At 45.6% G+C, this 19,646-nt stretch overlaps 1 non-coding gene across 1 annotated transcript; it reads left to right on the top strand.

Moving 5' to 3' along the window:
* Positions 1-16,218: 16,218 nt before the first annotated feature.
* On the top strand, positions 16,219-16,325 carry LOC147693314 (U6 spliceosomal RNA). Its single transcript, XR_015299521.1, has one exon. It is a non-coding gene; the product is annotated as a U6 spliceosomal RNA (small nuclear RNA).
* Positions 16,326-19,646: the final 3,321 nt, after the last annotated feature.

Below are 19,646 nucleotides of genomic sequence, written 5' to 3'. Positions count from 1 at the left end.
ATTTAAGGAATCTCAAAATTTGCGATTCCTTAAATGCAATCTCAAAATAAGGAATCACTGAAACAATATCGATGGCAAAAATATAGAACTACAAATATATTGAGTAAAAAATATAGAATGCCAAAATATCGACTTCCTATCTCCAAACAGGTAAGTACCAAAAAATCGAATCAAAAATATTGTTGTTGTAAAAAATTTAGATGGTCAAAATATTGAATTTTTTAAATACTTAAAAGTAATTTAAAATTAATGAAATAATAAATATAACTAACTTAAACATACTTAAATAACATTAAAATGAATAAATAATTAATATAAATAAAAATATTTTTTTAATACATATATAAATATATATATATATATTACCTACTGGCGGTCGCCAGTAGGTAGATATAGTTAGGACATAGCTACCATAGGAAATCCGTAACATTCTATTGGGAACAACTTTGGCGCAGGTTGAGGAATTTGTATGTAATTTTCCTAAATTTTGGCCAGCTCCGCTCCGCTCCTTTCCTGATAGTTTCGGGGAGATTCGTCAAGTGGGGGCTGAGAAAAAAGGGGGTTCCCGAAAAGTGTTTTCCCCATGCAATTTTCCATAGGACGTTCTGACACGGCTACAGCTTGAACCGCTGAACGGAATTACGCCAAACTTTGCAAAATTGTAGGGACTGGTACGCAGATGTGCCTTTGCTATATTTGGTGAAATTTTCTCCAGTGGTTTTTACGAAAATGAACTTCAAAAACACATATATATCTATAGGCGCGCTCCGAGCGCTCTCCGGGAAGCGTACCGGGGAGCGCACTCGGCGCTATACGAGATTGCGCGAGTGGAAAGCTGATTGGCTGTCCAATGTCTGTTAACATTCTAAACAGTCCGGAGAGTCCGCCATCTTGTGTCTCGGTAGAATCGAGACACACGAGTTGAAAATAAAAAGGGGGAAATGTATAAAAGGGGGCAGGGTACACACCCCCTGACCCCCTAGGTTTTTTGAGGTTGGCCTAGAAGGATCCTGAAGGGCAAAAAAACTATTTCTTTTGCAATTTTCGCGGGGTAAGCGCTGGGTGCGTTCCCATGTACGCTCTCCGGTACGCGCACCACAGGGTAACAGTGAAAGAAAATAGTTTTAAATAAGAATTTGGATTGCTTAGGGGTAGGGTAGCTCGAGAAAGAGCTGTTGTGTTATGTGGATGAATTAAGTACCTACAAGTAGGTAGCAATGCAGCGCCTAAAATTCTGTTCTCCTCATCTGAGAAATGTACATCGTCTCCTCTGTAGATATCTTGCATGTTGTAATGCAAGTTATTATGGTATATTGAACTCATACCATAGTCTCTCAGGAAAGCAGAAACAGATCCTTTTGGGACCTCCTGAGAAGGTCTAGGGGGTGAGGGGCACTCTACCCTGCTCCCTTTTCAAGTTTTGAAGTCTTACATTTCACTCTCTTTTGAAACTACACAAAAAGGCAGCAAAAAGGTGCATCAGAGACAGACAGTGAGAGAAAGGAGGTAGGAGATGAAGAAGAGATGTCAAATATACATTGGTAAAAATACAGTGGGAGAAGGGAAGTAAATATGAGTTAACTTACTATGTAACATAAAAATTGTGCACTCTATACTATAAGTATTACATTATTCTACAAAACCCTTCGCTTTTACTTCAAAAATTAGAAATAAAAATGAATAATATGTCAACTAATTTTTAATTTGTAATTAATAATTTATTTTTCAGATTTTTCATAATTTAATAGAACTTGGAGCATGTCCTCATCTGGAATTTCATCTACAATCATATAATTAATGTCCTCATGAAAAGTGTTCATTGATGTTTGTTGGAATTCTATTTTATCCAAACATTCAATTAATTCTTCATCTAGAGATTGATCCAAAGAATCTTTTGCGAACCCATTTGAGCTTCATACATATGGCCCTTAGTTCGTGCAATTTAACCCACATGCAACATCCACATCATCTCCCTGCTCAACTCCTGTAACCCCATAACTTTGTGCTCTAAAAACAAACTGTAGCACCAAAAAAGAACTTAAACAACTTGTGCTGTCTCCCAATTTGCAACAACTTGTCATCGATACAGAGACTGAACTGGCAGGCCTGAGAAATGTTTAAAGTGCTACTTACCTGTGTTTCACAGGTACTGCTACAGACCCACTAGTAGCATGTCATTTTCTGGCCACTTTCCTAGGGGATTACAAGTAAAGTACATATGCCAATTGGGTATAACCACTGCTACCAAGTTTAAGAAGAGAGCACAAGCACTGTAACACTGGTTAGCAGTGATAAACTGTGCTGAGTTATAACATCGGAAAAAAATAGTTCAGAAAACATGGAGGAGGGAGCAAAATGTTTGAGGGATGACCACCCTAAGGCTGACAGGCTCAACAACATCTAGGAGGGCAATTAATCTGTAATATGATGGGTCCTGTCTATTGACCTGCTTGCATATAGGGTAGATATAAGAACCTTACCAGGATGCTGGAAATGACATGGATTGGTGGCAGTTACTAACTACTGCAGTGATAGGTTGTTGTCAAAATGTCATATTGCTTTTGAAAGTTCTGGTATCCATTGGGGCCCAATGCAGTATCTGTGGCTTTTTTGTAATATTTTCATGAGCTCTTTTAGTCTGGACACTTTGGAGCTGTTGAGATGTCATTTGCTCCTGAGGGATCCAAAATGCTTTCATCTTCCTTCTGTGATTGAAGGGCTGCAAATGATGTGGGAATGATGGAAGTAAAGCAGTTTGTCCTCTAGGAGGCTTCCATAACATCTTCCTATTTGGAGGAGCGTATTTGGGGCCTCATTTATGAGGCTGTGCGTCACTTTTACGCCACCAGTGCATCACTTTTTGTGACGCACCAGTGGCGAAAAGTATGCACCTTGTTGTGCCATATTTACAAAGTGACGCATCTAGGTAGATGCAACACTTTGTAAACCCCTGCGCCACATTATACCTGCGCCATGTATAATGTATGTAAGGGGAGCGTTTTGACGCAGGAAAGGGTCATGGAAGTGACGCAGTGAAATCTATAAGATTTCACTGCGCCATTTCTTGGCCGCTAATGCGTCAAAATCTTATGCCTGCTTCATGGCAGGCGTAAGACTGACGCAGGCACTAACAACATGGAACTTGCCCATGTAAAAGTACACATTGCTGCATTTGAGTTATTTTTAGTGACACACTCCAGCAATGCTTCACTTTTGCGCCTACAGATACGTCAGAAATACTGACGTGTCTGTAACTCCTTGCGACATGATGCGCCATACAGTAAATATGACGCATCAATCATGGCGTGAGGAGTGCGCACTGAGAAGTGGCGCATCGCTGTTTTCACTCAGTGATGCGTCACTTCCATAAATGAGGCCCTTGGTTTTGAGTGGGCTGACGTTGTCTAGTGATTAGTGTTTCACTTTTGAGCATGCAGTAAATAGTTTACATTTCCATGTGTTTTCTTTTGTGTGGCATGCTGTTAACGGAGTCTGATCAGAGATGGTCTGGTTGCGTACATTAAACAGGTGTGTTATGTAGTATTGCTCCTCTGACATATGGTGATAAGCTCTTTCTGTTGGCTCAGGCCTGTTGGTGTGTTTACGTTTGTGTTAACCATGGTAAGTAAAGGGTAAGGTTGACAGAAACTCATTGTCAGAAAACATGCAATGAGTCAAGCCTCAAATAGTATGAGTCTGCCTATTGAATGCTTTCATTAACACTCATTTATGCAAGAAGAAAATGAATATAACAGAAACCATGCACATATGAAAAAGAATGCATGATGAAAGGGTGTGCCCACAAGACAGACTACATTCTCAAGGGCTGATCTTATTTATTTACTAAGGTGCTAAAGAAATTAATGTTAATCCTCAGAACATTACGTGACAAGTGCGTTCACCTACACAGACTCTGGTTGCAAATTCTGGTAATATTTTGGCCAAGTCTGAGTTGCAAGAGTTTCACATTTTAAGAATATCCTGGCAGTTCTGAGCATGAGGCAATACACTGTTTCAATTGCATATGCTTTTTGGTGTATTAGCAGGGCAGAGTTTAGAGAAATGGTGATAGAAATGCTACCATTTTCAGTGCACATGCATTGTGTAATGTCTCTACTACAAAGAATAAGTTTGCACCAAGATTTGGAGGCACAATCCACCTAAGCAGATTAGTGCAGTTGGACTGTAGAGGAGGGTTCTGATTCACACTGTTACCTGCCAGTAAGCAAGCGCACATTATTAGTCTAGTACTAAAGAGTTGCTTTGGTACACAGTAAGCTGAAGGTATTATAATCTGGCATGGCCAATTTATTTACCATCTCTGGAGAGAGGCTACAGATACAACAAATTTGTTTTTAGGTATCAGCTAGACACTGCATGTGCTTTCTCATCGAGATGTGTTGTTTACAATAAGTGGGCTACAGCCCGCCCATAGGCTTACCATTTGATTGCTGCAATGTCGCTGCTGTATCACTCATTCCTGTTTGATCATAGCATGCATGTGTCATGCCTCTTCTTATGTTTGGCCCTCCCCTAGAGCATTGACCAAGTTCTTGTGTCCATCTGCTGCTCCCTTTTTATGGAGTTACTTAATTATTTGACCTTGTGAAATCCGCATGAGTGCTCATGTTTTCACTCGCTCCATCTACTCTCACCCGCCCCATACCTGTTGCTTCTTTCCCACCACAGATCATGCTGTATTGTGCCATTTTTCTTTAGCTCTCTCCTCACCCGTACTTGCTCGTGTTTCTTTATTCCCACGATCCACCCTCACGCCGTTTATGGACAGGAAACTGTGGGGCATATTACCAACAACTAGCGATAATTATCGCTATGTTGGCTTAGCGGCAATATTTTTATCGTAGAGCTGCAGCAATTTTTATTGCTTAGGAACCTTGCTATTATCAAGGTTTATCTCCTAAGTCATAAAAATCGGCCGATATGCATGAATATCGCTGAAAAGTCAGCGATATTCATGCATTACCGAGCTAATGCTCTTAGCCATGTTATCCACCTCACATTGGATAACATGGCTAAGAACTGCTCAGGGGCAGGTGTTAGCTTTTGGAGATAATCACGCTTAGCGCAAATATCTCCAAAATTTGGTAATAGGAGATAGCGATGTTAGCGTCTGTTTTCAGTCGCTAACATCTTGGCACGCCCACTTTGCATGTCATTAGTGATACATTTCACTGACATGCAAAGCGGGGCCCAAAATGGTCGCTATCTCCTACTAGCTGTCCCCAACTGGTATTAGCGACAGCTAGGTAATAGGGAGATAATTTTATCTCCGCTTTCTTGGCTTTTAAAGCCAAAAAAGCGGAGATAAACCCCCTTGATAATATGCCCCTTAAAGCCAAAAAAGCGGAGATAAACCCCCTTGATAATATGCCCCTTAGAATCTTAACAGACAAACCATTTTGTTTCTTGCTTTAATGACTACTCTTGCAGACGCTTGAAACGTAAAGCACTTCCAACAACACATCACTGCAGACATGTGCTGTTCCCATGGTTTAGCAAGAGGAATAGAATAATCTTATTTCTTTTCCGTCAAGACAAAGCACATTTAAAATAAAAATGCTGCCGGAGACAAACGCTGCAGACACGCCACTGACTCTAAACAAAGTGTAACTCAGACCCCTGGAGAGCATGTCTCTAATTAGAAATGGAACAGCAGAATGAATCTGCTTTTAACGCCTTGAAGAATAAACCCTGATCCCTTCCCCCCAGCAGAGCCTGCGTTGAAACTTCAAAGCGATGAAAAATCCAACAACCTAAAGCATGAGTTTTCTCAGGGCTCGAGAAGCTGCTGGATCGTATTCATACTGTTTTGGGCAATTTGAGGGGTGAGAAGACAAAAAAGAGAAACAACATAATTTCACCTGACATGTAGGTGGTTTCCTCACCACTGCAAGAGATAGGCTGTCGGCATTCCAACTCAACAGCAATCTAAGCCGCAGCAGACATCACTGGAATATATAGCCAACGGATGCGAACTCTGCCCTGCACACAGCTGGCCCTTGAAGACAACAAGCATTCAACCCCACATAATTCAACACCACACAATTACCTGCCACACTATGCCACAACAGACAAATCCACATCACATCGTTGTACTACACACAACATATTTCAGCATCTCATAATTCCATGACACTCAATTCAACTCCATTTAATTGCACTCCACATCATTCCACTTCATTGCACAGAAGTACAATCCAACATACTCAACTTCACATATATCCACTCCACTCCATGACACATAATTCCTCCTCACTAATAGCACTCCACACAACATAATTCAATGCATTTCAATCCATATAATTCCACTGCATGCAACAGAATTAAACTCCACATAATGTCAATCCACAAAATTCCACTCCACACCATGTCACTTAATTCCACACGATATCACAAAATTCCACACCACACAATTCAACACCAATAATTTCCACAGTAACTAACATAATTACACTCCATTTAATGCCACTCAACACCACATAATTCAACTCTCCATAATTCCACTCCTCGCCATGCCACATTATTACACACCACATAAATCTACTCCATGCCACATAGAAACACTCCAAATAAATACAATCTACACAATGCCACATAATCATACTCAACATAATTTCACTCAACACTACACAATTTCCCACCACAGAATTAAAATCCATACAATTCCATTCCACAACACATAATTCCACACCAAACCACATAATTACACTGCACACCACATGCATCCAATCTGCACAACAGAATTCCACATCAGGCCACACAATTCAACACCACACAACATAATTACATTACACTACATGCCACTACCTGACACCAAATCACACCCACATAATTCCACTGCACATCATGCCTCAAAATACCACTACACATAATTCCACTCAATGCCACACAATTTAATGCCACACAATTCCACATAACATAATTCCACAGGGTTCAAGTCTACTCTAACCCACATAGTTCAATTCCACACCATAAAATTGCAATCCACCCTACATAATGCAATATCATGCCACATATTTGCACTCCACTACATGGCATTCAATGCCACACAATGACACTCCAAGTAAATCAAAAATACAACATAATTACACTCTACATAATTCCAGTCTGCACCATGCTACAATCGATAACACATGGCTAAAGCACTGACATTGACCACACGAATAGCTCTTGAATTGCTGAGACCTATTGACCTTGCCAGTGCTTGTTCTTAGATGTGTTCTGGAGGCATGCACATGATTATGGCTGGAGAAAGGCTTTTCCTCCTGTCTCCAGAGTCAGCAGGTCACTTAGTAAGTGGATTTGTTTGTTTCAAATATTCTTTCTGGAAAAACTGAATATTCTTTTCCTTTAGGACAGTGGCCCTTAACTTGTGGCCCTGTGAACTTTTCTTGCTGCTTCTTTTATGGCTGACACCGAAATAAAGAATTTTTGACTGACTGAGTTTCCTAGTACTCTGGGTCTTGACAGGCTCAACACTATACATGTTAGCTGAACAGAAGTCTTTAGCTGTTTCTAGAAACTCAGTTCATTTAGTGCTTCTGGTAAAGAGTTCCATAGTTTAGAAACCAGATATGAGAATGAGCATCCTCTACACTTTCCTTTGTTAACCGCTTAACCAGGGCGCGAATTCTGCCGCATCAATTTTAATGAGTGGACGAGGCCGCGTCCGCCAACGGACGTGCTCAGCTCTATGGAGGTAGTGCTCACTACGGCCGTTGGCTGACGGGAGCACTTAAGGGGTTAATCTTAAGGACATCTTTGAATTGAAGAATGTAGTGGTATGCTAGGGCAATTAGGATGTTAAAGATGTTGCAAAAGTTGTGGTTCCTTTCTTTTCATTGCCGAATGTTCTATACATGGGTCTTTAAACTGAATTATTTTGTGTTCTGGTAGCCAGGGTATTGCCGCTACAGAAGTAGATACAAAAGGGGGTGGTGATGGACGGAGTATCTGAATCAATCAAACACTCACACCCAGTCAAAAGATCTGGGTTTAATCCATCACCGTTCTTTAGCCCACTCTGCCACCCCAGATCAGACATGGCTATATGCGAATCAGTCTGACACAGTGCCTCATGGGAACAGTCCAGCCCGAACTGCCAAGCCATGTCTTCCCTGGACAGGAAACAAGCTTCCGAGGACCGGTTTCTGGCATTCCAGCCGTCTTCAGCCCGGCTTGCTTGAATCCAGTGGCAAAGTGAGCAAGGGACTCACGTCTGAGCATACCCAGCCACACTTATGGCAGCCAAAAGCGGTACAAAAGGGGCTGGTGATGGACGGAGCATCTGAATCATTCAAACACTCACACCCAGTCAAAAGATCTGGGTTTAATCCATCACTGTTATTTAGCCCACTCTGCCACCCCAGTTCAGGCATGGCTATATGCAAATCAGTCTGACCCTGTGCCTCATGGGAACAGTCCAGCCAGAACTGCCAAGCCATGTCTTCCCTGGACCGGAAACAAGCTTCCGAGGACCGGTTTCTGGCATTCCAGCTGTCTTCAGCCCGGCTTGCTTGAAGCCAGTGGCAAAGTGAGCAAGGGACTCACGTCTGAGCATACCCTGCCACACTTATGGCGGCCAAAAGCGGCACAAAAGGGGGTGGTGATGGACGGAGCATCTGAATCAATCAAACATTCACACCCAGTCAAAAGATCTGGGTTTAATCCATCACCGTTCTTTAGCCCACTCTGCCATCCCAGTTCAGACATGGCTATATGCAAATCAGTCTGACCCTGTGCCTCATGGGAACAGTCCAGCCCGAACTGCCAAGCCATGTCTTCCCTCGACCGGAAACAAGCTTCCGAGGACCGGTTTCTGGCATTCCAGCCGTCTTCAGCCCGGCTTGCTTGAATCCAGTGGCAAAGTGAGCAAGGGACTCATATCTGAGCATACCCTGCCACACTTATGGCGGCCAAAAGCGGTACAAAAGGGGGTGGTGATGGACGGAGCATCTGAATCAATCAAACACTCACACCCGGTCAAAATATCTGGGTTTAATCCATCACCGTTCTTTAGCCCACTCTGCCACCCCAGTTCAGACATGGCTAAATGCAAATCAGTCTGACCCTGTGCCTCATGGGAACAGTCCAGCCCGATCTGCCAAGCCATGTCTTTCCTGGACTGGAAACAAGCTTCGGAGAACCGGTTTCTGGCATTCCAGCCGTCTTCAGCCCGCCTGGCAGTTCGGGTTGGACTGCTCCCATTACCACCCCCTTTTGTACCACTAGAGAAGTAGAGACAGTGTGATAGTTTGGTATTTCCATAAGGATCCGAGCGGCTACTTTTTGGATCATATAGAGTTTGTTGGGCTTCACAGAAGCAGTGAAATTCTGTAGTCGAGGCATGACATAATCATAACTTGTAGTACTACTCTTTATGGTAACCAGCCCCGTGCTTTTCTAAGGGATCACAAAAGACCGAAGCACCTGCAAGCTTGTTTTCTGTCCTGGACATCCATTTTAAGGTTATCTATTAGAACACCCAGACTTTTCACTTCTGATTTTGGGGGTGGCTGTTCCCCAAAGGAGTTAGGCCAACACATTTCCGTCCAAATGGAAGGGTTGTATCTAACAACTAGTACCTTGATTTTGTCAATGTTTAGTTTTAGACCGCTCGCAGACATCCGATCAAAGACTTGCCCTAAGCATGAATTTATTTGGCAAGATATATCTACTGTACCTGGCATAAATGAAATGACAATCTGCATGTTGTCTGCGTGTGACACTATAGGGAATACATGGGAGCATATGATCTCTGAGAGCTGGCGGATGTAAAGATTAAAGAGAGTGGGGCTTCAGGATGAACCCAAAGTTATCCCCAATTTGAAAGGGTGAGAAGCAGAAAAAAGGTCACTCATACACTTGAAGTGTCTATTATCTATTATCTAAGAAGGAAGCAAATCTGTTTTTGCAATTCTGGTCTCCTTTAATCTCTGCATTATTATTGGATGGGGGACTGAGTCAAATGCTGCACTCAAATGTAGCCGTATAAATGTTGCTAAATTGTCGTGAGTTACAAAACAGTGGGGTTGACCCAGACACTTCACTAGGACCTGGGTAAAATACAGTACATGAAGGGGGATGTCCCGGTGGAACACAATATTACATAAATATCAAAATCACCTGATAAAGCAATTACAATTCATGCCTATACATGTTGAAAATATTTAATCAAGTTGAACATATGTGTTATCATGTTCAAAAGACAGCACAATTGTCAATAAAGTTGTGCATAGGCACCCCAAATGGGGAGGAGGTAGGGAATGGGGCATCATTGTGAAAAAGAAAGGGTAAGTGAGGGAGGGAGGGCACTGAACAACATACACATCAAAAACATAAAAGGGCCTGTCCAGCCTTAACCCAGGCTAAATATTTACAAAACCAGAATGTCAGCAAAGACACAGTGAATCTATCACTGTTGTCTACATTCAGTAAACAAAACAATGAGCTGTTGAAGTTTGGACCCAGGTTTAGTGGTGGAGTCTCAGAGTAAAACACCATAGATCGGCAACGTCACCAGTTACTGGATGAATCAGCATTAACTTGGACCTTGCTATGAGCTTTTTAGAGAAAAATGCTAGAACTCCCTCTTTTTTAGTTGTTGGTAATATGCCCCTGTATTCTCTGTGACTTCATGGGTGTGAAAACAACCTAGCAGTGTTAAATATGTGGAAGATACCTGCACCACCACCTACCTAAGGCTTTTTTATAGTGGTTTATTTATTTATTTATTTTGAGAGTTTTATATAGCACGAACAAGACGGTTCCGGGTATCAGAGCGCTTTACAGTAAATGTGTATCGGTATAACAGCTCAGTAAAAATAAGTAGGACTGTAAGAATCAAGTCAAAAAGCTAAATAAAGGAACAGGGCACAGATCGAACATTGTGACTATAACAGAGCGCATTGCAATACATATGTATAGGAATATCATGAACAATAAAAAGCAGCAGGAATGTAAGTGTAAAGTCAAAAATGCTAAATACATGAGACACAGGGTAAATCAAACATTATGGGTAAGCAGGACCAGATAGATTAGCAAGAAGGATAAACATAGGTAGAAGGGAGAGTCAAATAAGGTGCATGACCGAAACTGGTCGGTACTGAATGATAATGCTAGAGCATTAATGCTGAACAAGTCAAAATGAGTGGAGTAAAGCTGTCAAAGTCAGGCAATGTTTATGTATATTTCTCCATGAGGATGCCTTTTACTTCCATTTTGAAGGATAGGGAGGAAGGGTTTCGTTTAATTTCTGGTGGCAGGGCATTCCATATCCTGGGTGCCATTCCTGAGAAGGAACGGGTATACGTTTTTTCTTTTTGAATTTTTGTGGTTTCAGTAGGAAGTTTTCCACACTTCTTGTTGATCTTGATCCTCCAGATATTGTGAGTTTTTTTGTGAGGTGGCTGGGTGCACTATGATGTAGGGCTTGTGTGTCATGCAAGCTATTTTCAGGTGTATTCTGGCTTCGAATAGCAACCAGTTTAGCGATTTTAGATCTGGGGATATGTGGGCCCTTTTTTTCGATCCAGTGATGAGTCTCGCTGCAGCATTGGTGGAGGCTCTAAGAGGAGCTGTGGCTGTTTTGGGGAGCCCGCATAACGAGACACTGCCATAGTCCAGCCGCTGTAGTACTAAGGCCTGCACCCCTAATTTGAAGTCATTTGAGGGTAAGAAGGGCTTAAGCTTCCTTAGTGTGTTGATCTGAAAGTTTGCTCCCTTCGTTGCATTATTAAATGCTTCTGCCGGTTTTGTAATGTCACTTTTAATGGTCATCATGATTGTCAATCATCCTGATTAATTATCAGTGTACCAGAAAATATAACTCATCCTTCTTTGACTTTCTGCTTTCTTACTAAATAAATCCTAGAGTTTCTTTCCAACCATACGAGAATGGTGTAACACTTGGGAAAGAATATACAGCCCAGCAGTCCAGCACTGGAGCACAGGATGGCAAACACCTCCACGGCCACCATGTACTTCCCCTGTGTGCTCTGGTATGCTGGGATGAAGGAGATCCACACACTGACAAACACCACCATACTGAAGGTGATCAGCTTGGCCTCGTTGAAGCTTCCGGGTAGATTCCTTGAGAGAAAGGCTACTACAAAGCTGACTGTGGCCAGGAGGCCCATGTATCCCAGCATGCAGTAGAAGAAGATGGTGTCCCCTTCATTACACTCAAGGATTATCTTCTCTTTGTAAGATGTCATGTTCAGTTCTGGGAATGGAGGAGACTTTGCTAGCCATAAAACACAGATTACAATTTGGATCAACGAACCGAAGAAAACTATACAAAATGGTGTTTTTGAACCCATCCACTTCCGTGATGAGATGCTGGGATTTTTGGCCTTAAATGCAAGAACAACAAGAATTGTTTTTGCCAGAACAGAGGCCACACTGATGGAAAAAATTACCCCAAATATAGTCTGTCGTAGCATGCAAGTGAGCTTCGTAGGGGGACCAATGAACATGAAGGAGCAAATGAAGCAGAACATGAGGGTGATGAGGAGCAGGTAACTGAGCTCACGGTTGTTGGCTTTGACGATGGGAGTGTCTTTGTACTTGTTAAAGAGAAACAGAAGAGAAGCAGTGATAAGGGTCATCCCTGATGCACAGATGGCCAGTGTTAGACCCAGGGGATCACCCACTGTTAGAAATTCAACCTGCTTTTGAATGCACCGATCATGTCTGTTATTGGACCACTGGGTTTCACCACATTTCAGGCATTTCACTGCATCTGTAAAAGAAAAAAGATGTTTGAATAAACTCTATTGTTATTTCTTATCACAAACACGTCTCTGCTAAAAAAATTCCTTTTTCAGGGTTCAGCCTAGAAATAATCATTAAACGTGGCTGTGAGTAGGCGAGATACCACAATGGAGAGGCCCATTTCCATCCACACCAACATGAGACTGATAATGAAACCATGGGCTTTCTTATGCCCCTAAATCTAGATAGCTAAGTTATTGCCCAGTTTCTAAAACACTAACAAGACATTCTTAATTAAATTATTGATTGCGTTTCAGCACACCTCTTGTCTCATATAGCAAAGAGTTTACACCAAAGTCTTGTATTATCACTGAGTTTGTTGCTTCCTCACCAAGGTAACCTCATCCAAGCTTGGTTTCTGGCATGGACTTAATTTAAGGGTTGGCAGGAGTTACAGTTTAGAGGTGGCAAGATCTGTGCCAAGATCATAGGGATAGCTCCATTTGACATGTTCTGCTCATTTTTCATATGCTAATAGTCTATAATCTTCTAGTATGCACTATTATTGTAAAACGAATAGAGCACACTTTGCTGCAACAGAACATTTGGTGGCAGCTTTGGTAAGTAAAATGATTTCAAATGTATATTGTATGTGTGCTTGTGGGTGAAAGTATGTGATGTGTGTCTATAAGTAGACACGTCACCATGCCCCCAGTCTCGCACATGGAAGCGTCTCACATTTAACCTGCAATGGTCCTCCGCTGCGGTGATCCTCAGCAAGCTGTGCCGGGTCCTTAGGTTAGGCGCCGCAGCCGGTGACTGGGCTCCCCGCAGTAAGTACTAGAATCTGAAGTGGGTGGGCTTCGCAGGATTCCTCTCTCTCATAACTGTGATAAGCAGTGATTATCTCAATTGCTTATCATGTTTGTTGCTCCAGATCATGTAACTGAGCAAGCACCTCGACCCCGGCTTTCATGAGGCACGCCACGTTGCGTCTCTAGTAGGCCCCCATTTTCCCGTTACTTTGATTCTAGGCACCCTGATTACGATGCTCTAAAACCAGCATGGAGGCATTTACTTTTATGCCCTCACCTATTTGAATGAGCGCGTAGACACCCACTTTTAATGAATGATGAAAGTGGTGTTGTAATACGTATTACCTCCTCGTTAGTCTTCCTCGCCACATGACTTACATAGTAAGCTTCAGCTCCACACCAGAACCCTCCAAAGCAAAAAGTTAGCCTCCCATGCCTCCCATCCCTTCCCAAGATGGCCGACCCTTTACCACCTGACCTCTATAAGAAGCGGGCCGGCCCGACCCATCAGCCTGTTTTTTTGTTCTGCGCGTCATTACTCTCCAGATGCGTCTTCAGGTAAGTGGTTCCTGCTATTGCGGGAGCAAGGGTTCTTGGTTGGTGGTCCTGCGCTAGCGGACTCTGGGGCTTTTGGACCTCTCCCCTTCCTTCCCCCGTCTCTTTGGGGCTGGTTAGGCTCTGCCTTAGCGGGCCAAGGTTCAATAGGGGGGGCGGGCGGTGTGGTCTGGGGCTCTGTTATTTTGCTCCCATTTACCCCGCGCCTCGCATTATCTCTGTTTGTGGCCATGTTCTGGCTCACTATTACGGTGCTGCTGGGAGCCAGTAGCGCACGCTGCACGTGCAGCCCTGGATCCAATTGGACAGCATATCCCTGGGTTCGAGACTGCCTCCACAGTTTGTTACTTCATTTTATGGGGAGTCACTACATTGTGCTATTTATTATAGGTGACCTGTTTATTCTGTGTCACGCTGGACCTGATCTCAGTCTTACGCCTGGGCTCTCTTGCGGTTTTTTTCTGTACCTGTTTTTTTATGGGCATGCCTTGTCACGTACTTTGTTTTTCCTTGTGCTACGGCTGCTGTCCTGCGGCGCTGTCTGCCCCTCTGATGCAGCTCCCCGGTGTTGCCTCTTGGCCCCTGTGTGTGTGTGGCAATTGCGAGGTTGCTTGACTTCGCGGCTGCGCCCCCATTGCTCTTGCGGGCCCCTGGTACACTCATCGTTTCATGTTTGCATGGGCGGTGCTCCCTGCGCTCTCGCTCCGTTGGGGCTGGCGGGGTGAATCTTGCTTCTTCCCGTTTCCCGCACTGAAGTGGCGAGGTGGACTAACGTTCCGGGCTCCTAGGGGGCGGGGTGCCGCTTGTCCTCCCGTTTTCTGGCTCTGCCTCCGTGGGTGTGGCGTTCTGCTCCTCCCCCAGGGCTCCGATAGTGGGCGGGTCTGGTTCCCTGGCTTTGCTCACGTGGTGCGGCAGGCGGGCCTGGGTAGCTCAATTGGGAGAGCGTTGGACTGCGGTTCTGGTGGTCATTGGTTCGATCCCTGGTTTTTCATTTACTTGTGTGGTTGAATGTAATTAAGATAGTATTCGCTTATTTATTTTGTTGTGGATCTCTCTTGTGTTTCTTTCGGGATTTACGCTGTTGTTCCATTCCCGGTTTCCTAAACTCGTTTCTATGGCGTTGCCCCGCTCTTCTGTCCAACGATTCAGTGGCAAGGCCTGTGTGTTTTGGGCCCTGCTGGGACATGGAGTGGTGGTATATCGACGCTGTCGGGTCTCACGGTAACTGTGGCTCATTGGGTAGTGTTTTGCCTTTGGAGGCGACGGCTCTCACAGGCCTGGGTTCGAGTCCCGCTTTTGCTGTGTCCATTGATTTTCGGACGTTGTTTTTTTATTCAGAATTTGCACATTTTGTAGTCGCTGAGTGGCTGTTTCCATTCCCGGCTCCTACGCTCGTTTTTCTGTGGCAGTGCCTCGCTCTTGGTTGGGGCTTTGGCTCTGCGAGTGGTTTACCTTTGTGGGCGTCAACTCTTACGGCCCAGGGTTCATGTCCTGCCTGTGCTGGGGCCGTGTCCTCGGGTGGTTCTTTGTCATTTACGCGTGTTGGATGTCACTGGGTGGCTGGTTTTGCTGCGTTCCGTGTCTCTGTGCTCTGTCCTGCCCTCAGGTGTCGGGGTTGGTTCCTGACGTTTGGGGTCTTTGGGCTCCTCTTCTAGTCTGTTTTCAGTCGTTGGGCATGGTCGGGGCTAGTGCCTCGGTGGGTCTCCTCCTGGGTTTACCTGGTGCTGTCGACATGGTGGTTCTCTGTTCCTGTTACATGGCTGTGTTTTTTTAGTCATTTCTGTGCCCTCCGCTGTTGTTCCTGGTCCTGCTTGGTGTGGCCTTTGAGGTTTCCGGGGACTGTTGCTCCTGTTCTTTCTTCTCGGGCTGCTTCTGTGGTCTCCGGGTTGGCTTTTGGTTTGTGTTTTTTCTCCATGGGCCTTGGCGGTGGTTTCTCCTCCTCCTGCTCCATTGCTCGCCGGGCTCCCCATGCGCCCTCTTCCTCGTGTGTGGTTCACATGCTCAGCGGGTGATCATGGGGCGTGTTCGCTTCGGCTGCCTCCTGGGGGCTCTGGGGTTGCCTGTTTGCCGGTGGTTGCAACGCATGTTTTGTTGGGCGTTCCGTATATCCTCAGTGCTCGCTTCAGCGGCGCATATACTGATGTTGGTGCTATCCAGTGTGGTTTAGCTTGGCCCCTGCGCATGGATGTCACGCATGTTCGTGTGGCGTTCCGTGTTTGGCGTCTCCCAATCGGGTTGCTCTCTTTGCTTTTTTGCTGGATTCCTTGGTTTGGCTTGGGTCCATGGTGCTATGGCTCGGTGGTGCGTCTTGCACCTTTGGTGGTGCCTGCCAATGTCTGGCCGGGGTTTGATTCCTGCCGTTTTTGTAGTGGTATCCATGGATTACTTGTTATTCAGCGCCTGTGGCGTTGGGTTGTGGGGCCTCTGCTTCATGATTTGCTGTATTGCCTTCCAGGCTTTGGGCCTGCGGTCCTTTTGTCCTGTGGACTCCTGTCCCCACTGTTCTTGGGTGGGGTCGGTCCCGGTTGGTTCCTTGTTGTCCGTCCTCCGGGGTTTTTCGGGGTCTGTGGGCTACGGCTTGTCTGATGCGGCCTTCCTGCTGTTGGGGTCTGTCCGTCTCTGGGCTGCGTCAGTGTTTTCTTGCTGACTGTTTCTGCTCCTGGAGGGCTCTCCTTGTCTTTTCGGGGTCCGCTGCTTTGCCACTCCCTCCTTTTCCTGCTCCCTGTCTGGGTGGGCGGCTCTTGCGCCTATTTCCTGTCGGCTTCCTCCTTGCCCCCTGGGGGTCGGGTCTTTGTTTTGTTCCTTCTCTTCGGGGCTTGCGTTGCCCTTGGGGCTTTGGCCCTTTTGGTGGCTCTTCTTCCTTTGGGTGGTGCCTGCCTGGTCGGACCAGGGATTTGGCACCTGCCTTTGGTGGGACCTGCGTTCCTCCATTTTTTTTATTGCGGGTCACTTTTGATGGTTTTGCTGGTCCTTTTACTCCGGGTCCTGTTCGTGGGTTTTCCGGTTGGGGTTGTCTGCCTTGGTGGGGCCTTCCTCTGGTCGTGCTTTGGGTCTTGTTGGCTGGTGAAGTTTTCGCCCCTGTCTGTCCTTTGCGGATCCTCCCCTTCCTGTTGGTCTCGGTGCCTCTGGCCCTTCCTTGGTTCCCTTTTTTGCCCCGCCTCTTCCCTCTCTGTCTCCTGGGAGGGCTGGGTTCCTCCTTCCCGTGTGTTGGTGGTGCCTTTCTCTGGCCATCTTGGGTTCCCGGTCTGTGCTGGGTCGGTGTTTTCCCTGTGGTCATTTCTCCCATCTGGCTTCTTTTTGCCGTTCTTTGGCTTCTCTGGGGTTTTCCCCTGCCTTGCTGGGGATTGAGTGTGCGGGTTTCTGGCCCTATGTGCTCTTGTTCTCATCGGCTCTCCTTCGGTGGTTTATGGGTCGGGCCACTTTGGGGCCTGGTTCGGGAGTCTCTTGGGTCCGTCTTGTCCTGTCAGCTTCCTTTGGGTCTCGGTTTTGGCTCTTAAGCCTTCTCATCCGGGCTACCGGCTTTGCACTTCCTGGGGTCGCTTTGGGTGTTGGCTGTTTTTGTTTCTGACGGTGCTTTGGGATTTCCTGGCGGGGCCCTGCGCTTCTGGTGTGGGTGTGTCCTCGTTTCTTTCCCCTGGTTTTGCAGTCCCAGGTCCTGTTGGCTCCCTGGGTTTCTTGTCATGGCTCGGACTCGTCTTTGCCCTGCCCTCTCTTTTCTTCGCGCCTTTGGTGTGTTGCTGCCGCGCTCCTGTGCCTGTCGGTTCTTCTTTGTCACGCTGGGCTGGGCCTGGTTGTGGGCTGGCTGTTTGTTTGGCCGCCTGGGTGCTCTCTTCGACATCTCACTCCCTTCTTGGGTTTCTTCCTGGGCCGGTTTGCTTGGTCCTTGTGCAGGGTGTTTCCGTCCCTGGCCGGTTGGCTGCTTTCTGCCTCTTCTTCTCCCATCTGGCCGTGGGCAGGCCTGTGGTTTTTCAGCTTTTCTTTTTCGCCTTTGACCGGTTGGTTCTCCTCCGGGTCTCTTCGGTGTCGTTTCCGGCTCCTTCCTGGGTTCGTTTTCCCTGGTTCCTACCTGGGTTCTCTCCTTGGAGTCGCGGTCCCTTCCGGGGGGTCCTTTGTGTGACGGGGGTTTGTTCTCCTTCTGTTTCTTTTCGGCTCCCTTTTCCGTTCTTCCGACTCTTGCCTGTCTGTTGGATGGCTCTGGTGCTGCTTCCCAGTTTTTTTTTCTGGTTCGGCTCTCTCGCGGGTTGTGGTCGCCCTTGCGGTGTTGCTGTTTTTGGGTGGACTGGTTGTCTCGTTTCCACTAGTGTTCTTTTTTGTTAGGTCGCTGTGGTGGGGATGCCCTCTGTTCGTTTTTTTTGCTCCCCTCTCGCTTTGTGCTGCCTGTTGGGCTGCCCTGGTGTGTTGTTCGGGCCTGCTCGTTTCTGTTCTGGCCCTGGTTGCTGTTGCCTTTTTGGCTCCGTGCGGTCCGGTCCCGTGCCTTTCTCTGCCTTCCTTCGGTTGGGGCGGTTTTCCTGGCGACTCTTGGTGTCTCTGGGGTCCGGTTTGTTTTTCGGCCTTCTAGGGTTGGTTCTCCTACAATCTTCCCACAAAAAGATTACAACACTATGGAACATATTTACACGGAAATGGCTGAGCGTGGCATGAAGCACAGTGATGAGGCGAACAAAGATATGGCATATCCCTGCATTTTCCCTAGAGCTAGCACTAAATGAGTCCTTTCCTGCACATAAACAATTACAAATCACAAATGGTGATTTGACATTTCTACGTGGGCTGCATTGAGCAGCACACATAGAAGTTGCAAATCATCATTTTTAATGATTGCTTATGTGCAGGAAAGGACTCCTTCCTGCACAAAAGCAATCGTTCATGGCTTTTTGCTGTTTCAATGTGTGCTGCACTATGCATGTTAAGAGCAGGTTTTCGATGGTCCTTGTATTGGCGCCTCCTCCTTTTTCCGCCACTCATGTATATAATTGTCAGCGTTAAAATCAATGGTTGTTGCAGTGGAAAACCCACTGTAGCACCCTCTGCCCACCCCTTTAACGCTAAGTATAGCGGGAATGGGTGCCTTATTTACAAGGTGGCATTAAGCCGCGTTAAGTGGCTTAACACTGCCTTGTAAATAAGGCAAAGCCCCTATCGCCAGAGTAACATAATTAAAAGTGACGATCCTGTGATGACAGGGGCTTGAACATATGCTCCTATGATTCTTGGATGCAACTAAGATGATAAACTTAAAAAAAACCTGTAAAAGCTATTTCTATTGTTATGTGTCCTAGGAGACGCCCACTGGAAAATAAGTTGTCTAGGCATGGCTAGACAATTAATTGTGTGTGAAAAAGATGTGTGTTCCTACTCTATTGGAATTTTACACCTTCATACGATGAGCAAGCCCCAATGTGGTTTGTGTAGTACAAAACTTAATCCATTCACTTTTGAAGATACTAAGGGGCAGATTTATAAAGGGCTTGCGCCACGTTTACGCCGCCATTGCGTGAGGCAACGGCGCGGAAACGTGAAGCATCCCTGCGCCCTATTTAC

This window comes from Lissotriton vulgaris, chromosome 8, assembly GCF_964263255.1.
Source record: "Lissotriton vulgaris chromosome 8, aLisVul1.2, whole genome shotgun sequence".
NCBI classification, from domain to species: domain Eukaryota; kingdom Metazoa; phylum Chordata; class Amphibia; order Caudata; family Salamandridae; genus Lissotriton; species Lissotriton vulgaris.
The sequence above is the reverse complement of the archived record's forward strand: the minus strand, read 5'-3'. Positions and strand labels throughout refer to the sequence as shown.